We start from the raw sequence: 6,826 nt of genomic DNA on the forward strand, positions 1-6,826 counted from the left end.
TGATATCTTTATCTGGGTATGTCTTATTCCTGGAGTGCAGTAAACAAAACCCACACATGCATGCTAATTTCTTAATTTAGAATGTGTTTTTTGTTTCATATTATTTTTTGAATAATAATTTGCTGTACACACTTTTCCTAATCATTAAACATGAAATTCAAACTTACATTAAGGTGACCAACAATTGTGTAATATATTTATATAGAATATTTTTCATGTAAAAAAGGGATAGTTCACCCAAATATTTTTTTTTTCTTTGGGTAAACTATCCCTTAAGTAGGATACACATCATTAGGTTAATCAGCTGTGCCATATCCCACTCTGAAATGTTTAACCCATAATTAGGGATAACAATGTAAATTTAGTGCAGCATCTGTATGCTCATCAGCTACGGTCAGCGAGCCAGAGCCAGAGCCCTCGTCAGCCACGGTCAGTGGAGCTAAACAAGGGACAAAAGTGAAAACTATGGAATGCAATGGTGACAAAAATGGCAGACAGAGGGCAACAGTGAAACAAGACAAGGAATTCCTAACATATAGAAAATGGAAATATTTATTGTCTGTTAATGTAAGACAGGCAATTGACAGACAAACACTTAACTTTTGTAGCTTTCCCAAATGTTATCGGAGCTCTGGACTGCACCCACATGCGCATAAAGCGCCCGTCTGGTCCGCATGAAGCAGACTTCGTTAATAGGAAATCATTACACAGCATCAATGTACAGGTACAGTCCCACTGAGATTATATTGTAGGCTAGAAGCGATTGTTCTTTACAATAAGCTGGGCACCAGTGTTCTATTCATTGCAAATGCATTAACAATTCTATTATATATATATATATATATATATATATATATGGGTCAAAGACGAAAAGGGGGTTTCAAGCATCAAAAAAATAAAAGAAAAACTTTATATTTTTCTGAGCAAAAAATAATTACTACCATACATTTTACTGTGATTTTACTGAAGACACCCAGTAAAATGTCATTCAGTGTAACAATATTTTTATGCAAAAAAATCTTATCAGACATTTTTAGAAAAACTATCATTTGATGACATATTACAGGACTCTATTTAAAGATCACAGTGCAGCCCCCAAATACTAATTATTTGTCATTTCAAACCTTGATACTTCACCAATATCCTTTAAACCATTAGGTTTTACCCATTTGTCAGCCATAAGTTTTTGTAAGGAAGTGAAAATCAATTAAAATCGAATAAAATTTAGTAGGGGCACATATTATTTTACATATTTTAATAATTACAGCTCAGAATAAGTATATTGTTTCATTTTTACATAAATATATCTGTTACACCGAATGACCATGGTTTGTTACGCTGAATGACATTTTGAAAAAAATTTAGAAAATATTGTCATTGTTTCTATTATTGCAATGTTTTAAAATATTATTCTGTATCATTAAATTCCTGAGCAAATCACAGAAGCAGATGCTGAAACGAATAAACTTTTTATTCCACAATGCATATCATATTCGTAAAAATTAACTTACAAGTTGTATGAAATTACAAGTTATTACAACTCTAAAAATTAACAATTATATTGGTAGTAATACTGTATATCTCTTAATTCATTGAGAACTTGGAACATGAAGGACAAACACACACACACACACACACACACACCTTAACAATTTTGAAACAAACTGGTGGTAATATAATCAATATCCCTCATTTCATTGAGAACTTGGAACTTGAAGAACAAACAAACACACCCACACCCCTTAATGATTTCATTAATGAGAGAGAGAGAGAGAGAGAGAGAGAGAGAGAGACACCTGTCTACTCAATAAATTTCTCCCAGTCTGCTGTAGTGAGATTGGACTTCCTCAGGGTTAATGGCTCAGGTTCAGACACTATTGCCTTCACATCAGATGTGAAGTAAAATAGTTTGTCTGGTGTCTCAGGCCACACAAATGCATTCTTTCCAGCTCCACTTTGATGCATGCAGTTAACCTCTAATTCATCACCTTCAGCCCTCAAAACCTGCCCAACAAAGGGCTTGCCATCATAGAGGACCACCACAAATTTGCCAGACTTATTCATCATCAGGTTCCAATGTCACAGAGGCTTCTGTATTTGTTCCACTGTCCTCTTGGAGGGTTTGGAAGTCGATCTGTACTGATGGTCCACATTCACAAGTAGCATTGATTCTGGAGCAGAAACAGGATAACTCCCGATGCTGGATCTTCCCAGGCTTGTCTGCTACAATTTGATGGATTTTTAAAGTGCCCTTCACAAGTGGCAACTCATTTGGAACAGCTTCGTCATATCGGTTTACCTCAGTCTCATCAATCCAAAAAGTATTTGATGCTTGATGCTGTGTCTTGAAGGACATTGAAGAGATCTTTTGGGTCCTGTATGTCTCGTCCCAATCGTACAAAGTCATCAGCACATCTCTTGGCAGCACCACCCACTCCATCTGGTGCCCCTTTGCCATGACTTTTCTCTGAGAAGTTCCATGTCGCTTTTTTGAAACCAAAGAGAAAAGGAACTGTGCTCATCAGGTAAAAATTCTTGCGATTTCTGTACTGGGTTACTGGGCCATCACTCATGCAGTGTAGTGTGGTGATTGAAGGATTTTCTTCCCTCAAATTCTCCAGTACTGGTTTGAGGTGAGCCCAGATAGCACGCCCATCATGATGCAAAGAATTTGAAATTGTAACGTAGGACTGGTGACTCTTAGATGTGTATGCTACACTTGTGTGAATGGTAGCCTGTCTTCGGTTGCCACCAAAATGAAATGCCTGCACTTCAGTGGCCAATTTGCAGGCATAGTTTTCTGAAAAGTCCATGTGGAGTACAGCCTCTTCCTCAGACAGGGTCTCTTTTAGACTTCTACACTGTTCTGCCTGGTGGAGCCAATTATACTGGTGTCTTACTAGAGAGTCAAGCTTACTATTAAAGACTTTCAGAAGATCATCCCAGGTCCCATTGTTTGTCTTCTTCACAATGTTGGTGAATGGCTTATCCCCTTCTACAGTCTTCTGTCTTTCCCACTGTTGCCACATAATCTTTACAGGTTCTTCAGGCACATCAGCCTCAATCTCATTATAGCAGCACTTGGCACATACACGGTACATGCAGTTTCTTTGGCGGGGGTCACAGACGATGGCTGCTATTAGTTCAGAAGTGCTTGAAGTTTTAAGCAACCCCTTTTGCTTGAGTTTTTCGACCAGAAGTTTAACGTTCTCATGATCTATACAAGCACATGTGTTCCGATCATTTGCTTTTGGCTCAGTGATATGAAATGGCCTTAACCGTAAGAACTGTCTGTAGGATAAGGAGTCCTCTCTGGCCACCTCTGAGTTATACTCTCCATGGAGTTCTTTCAGTGTCTTGGCGAGAATGCGTCTCTGAAGTTTAGTTTTGTTTTTCGTTACAGTATCTTTCTTACCAGACAGCTGTCGGCTGTTCTCATCTCTGCTGAGAAAAGAATGGACCTTTTCTCGTCGTGCTGACTTTTCCTTCAAATACCCTTTCCTCTTACTGGCCATTTTTGCCCTGCTTTGTGTCTTAGACCTTTGTAACTCCTTCCTTAACTTTTCTTTATTTTTTTGAGCTTGGGCTAGTTGTTTCTTCAATTGGAAGAGCTGTTTCCTCAATTTCAAATTTTGCTTTTTCAGTATTTTGCACCTGTTAGACAGCTTTTCTTTATTCTCTTTTGGGGTGGAAAACGCCAGTGGTGGTTCTGGCAGAGACTGAGGCTGTTGAGTGGGTTCTGCAGGAAAGGGTCTTTCAATATTTTCCTCAGGAGGCTCTTCAAAGGAATCTGGTGTAAGATCCAGAACTGCCCTTATACATTTTGCTTCTGCCCTGTGTTTTCTTTGATTTTTCTGCCATTGCTTTCGCCTCTTCTCAGCTGCAGCATCTGATAAATTCCTGATTGATGGGTGATCAGGATTTGCAGCCAAGACAGCTTGCTTTCTTCTCTGGTAGCTGAAATACAGATTCCATGCAATTTTTGACACAATTACTGACAGATATAAACCGTGTTATTCATTAAAAATACTTTCTGTTGGCAACATAAATTACTATTAAATTGTAAATTAAATTGGTATTATGGGCGGAGAATCCGCTCAGTGGCCTCTCTTGAACTTGTGGTATAGGTTAAAACATTACAATTTATAAACTTTAATATATTTTTTTTAGTGCTAAATATCCCTCATTTATCTGAAATATAAATAAAATGCTAAAAATGTTATCCAAACAGTGACACTGTCATTCAGTGTAATGGATGACACTGTGGTGTAACAGACAATTTGCATTACACCGAATGACAAAACATTACCCTGAATGACGAAACTTCTACTTAAGCCAATATTGCAGGCTAACAACTAGCCAGCTATATCAAACAGTGAACTTGACCAGAACGGTTAATCATAATTATTCACAACATCTACTTATTTTTCAAAAAAACTAACAATAAAAGTGTTTTTTGGCATTTCACTGAATGACATGCGTTTTTGTAACTCAAATTACCACACTATGAAAAGGTGACATTTTCAAATATTTAAGAGCAATAAACTTACCTTGCTGCAGCAGCACACGGTCTTCAGGGGGGGGCTTTGATGATGTCCCAGACTGCTTGATGACTATTGGTTGTTTGTTTAATTTCAAAATGGCTTCCTGATCCTGTTACACTGAATGACCTCTGACAAACTGCATATTCGGGACAAAAGTCCCCTAGTTATTTCAATACTTAACTAAAAAAATAACACACAGTCCTTTTACTATAATACAGTCAACACTTATGTGAACATGCCAAGGAAGCAAATATTTTTTTTAACATGGTATTTTATACTTTTATTTAAAAATTTATTAGTAAAATCATAGTCCGGACCATTACGCTGAATGACAATTTTACACTTTGGAGCATTATTTAGCTCATATTTTGTCATTGCATTTTCACAAAAGTTATTTGAAACATGAGAGTAGACACTTTACTTGCATTTAATATGTTTTTTTTTTGTATGTAAAATCACTTTTGTACAGTTTATTTGATGCGGACACCAAAATGGTGACGTCCGTCTTTGACCCACATATATATATATCTATATATATATCTATATATATATATATATATATATATATATATATATATCTATATATATATATATATATATATCTATGCAAGTCCAATGTAGTGACCTACATTTTGAATTATTTAGATGATTTGTGATGCAGATTGCATCATCACAAATGTAGAGGCAAAATGGCCTGGCTCAGTGCATGATTCCAGAATCTTTCGGGCCTCTTCTCTTTCCCACCAACTGGCACAAGGTATGTTAGTCACTTACACATAGCAAAAACTACAGCTTTAAAATACCTTCACCAAATTCACAAAATTTTATTATTTTTTTTTGATTCAGGTCAATTCTCAGGAGTTTTGCTGGGAGACAAGGGATATGCATGCCTGCCTTATCTCTTGACTCCCTATCAGGAGACGCAGACTGAGGCACAGCACAACTACAATATTGCCCATGCACGCACAAGAGCTCATATAGAGATGGCATTTGGGCTCATCAAGTCAAGGTTCCAGTGCCTGAATTACCTCAGAGTGATTCCACAAAGGGCATGTGACATTGTAGTTGCATGTGTTGTGCTACATAACATTGCCTGTCTGAGGAGAGAGAGGCAACCAAGGATGGTTGTAGTGCAAGACTGGGACATTGAAGGCATTTTTGATGACAATGAAATAGGCAGGGTTATAAGAGACAGTTATGCCAATAATTATTTTGGTTAATACTGTCCAAACCATGTTAAAAGTTTTCACTTTCCCTTAATTTACCAGACACACAAGTCATATTTAATTTTTTATTTTATTTAGGTTGAAGCTGGCTGTTGGGGGTGAAAACATACAATTAAATGTGGTCAAAAAACAAAAAGGTCATGTGTCATTGTTTTAAATATGGCAGTTTTACTTGCATTTTTCTCAAGCTGTTGGATTTCCAGCTCCAACTTTCTCATCTTGAGTTTTTTGTATTGGATGTCAGTATCTATGGCCTCCATTTGTTTCAGGAGATACCTTTTGTAAACTCCCTTTATGTTCTGGGTTTTGTAGGAACAGAAATGTAAGTTTTTTTTCAATTTGATCTAGTGCTCTTGGCACTTTTTTTGTAATTTTTTAATACTCACTTGGTCACGTGTGGTCCCAGACTGAGAGGGCTCTAGAAGGGTGTCAGCATCCTGTTGCCAATAATGGAAATACACACAATTTAGCACCTCACAGGTAGGCTTTTAAATATATAATGTGCAAATCTGTGCCTACCTCAGGCCTCCTTGAACATACTGACACAGTCTCCTCATCCTCCTCAACTGTAGATGGGCCTTCAACCTAAAACCATTAATTAAACTTGGTTTAATAAATCACCACTTGACAAATCAGTGCTTTAAACTCATACTGTCATACTCACAGGGTTCAGCATGATGTCTGGTGGATCCAGAAAGCACACCGAATTTGACATCACTATAAAACAAAAAGATTTAGTTAGGAATGCAAGAATAAAAATAAATAAAATAAACAAAATACCTTTTAAGTAGTGATCTCTTATACTGGATGGAATGGATCCAGATGCTGTTCCCCCCTCTATTCCCTCAATGACAGGCCTCCCTTTATTCAGGTCTAATGCCAGCTCCTCTGCAGGAGTAAAGTTGGCTGTTGGTGGCCCTCCCCCAGTGCCAGCAACCTCACTCTTCTTTTGGCAGCTGCAATTATTAAACATCATGAGACTGGACAGTTGTAACATCAAGCTGGTTATGCTTAAGTACTTACATAGATTTATACTTTATAATTAATACTTACCAT

General features: G+C 37.2%; 1 long non-coding RNA gene across 1 annotated transcript; it reads left to right on the forward strand.

Annotated features, from left to right (window-relative positions):
- Positions 1-655: 655 nt before the first annotated feature.
- LOC127647476 (uncharacterized) lies at positions 656-5,516 on the forward strand. The gene is made up of 3 exons (XR_007971068.1): positions 656-724; positions 5,190-5,301; positions 5,391-5,516. It is a non-coding gene; the product is annotated as an uncharacterized LOC127647476 (long non-coding RNA).
- Positions 5,517-6,826: the final 1,310 nt, after the last annotated feature.

Source organism: Xyrauchen texanus, chromosome 8 (assembly GCF_025860055.1).
Source record: "Xyrauchen texanus isolate HMW12.3.18 chromosome 8, RBS_HiC_50CHRs, whole genome shotgun sequence".
NCBI classification, from domain to species: Eukaryota; Metazoa; Chordata; class Actinopteri; order Cypriniformes; family Catostomidae; genus Xyrauchen; species Xyrauchen texanus.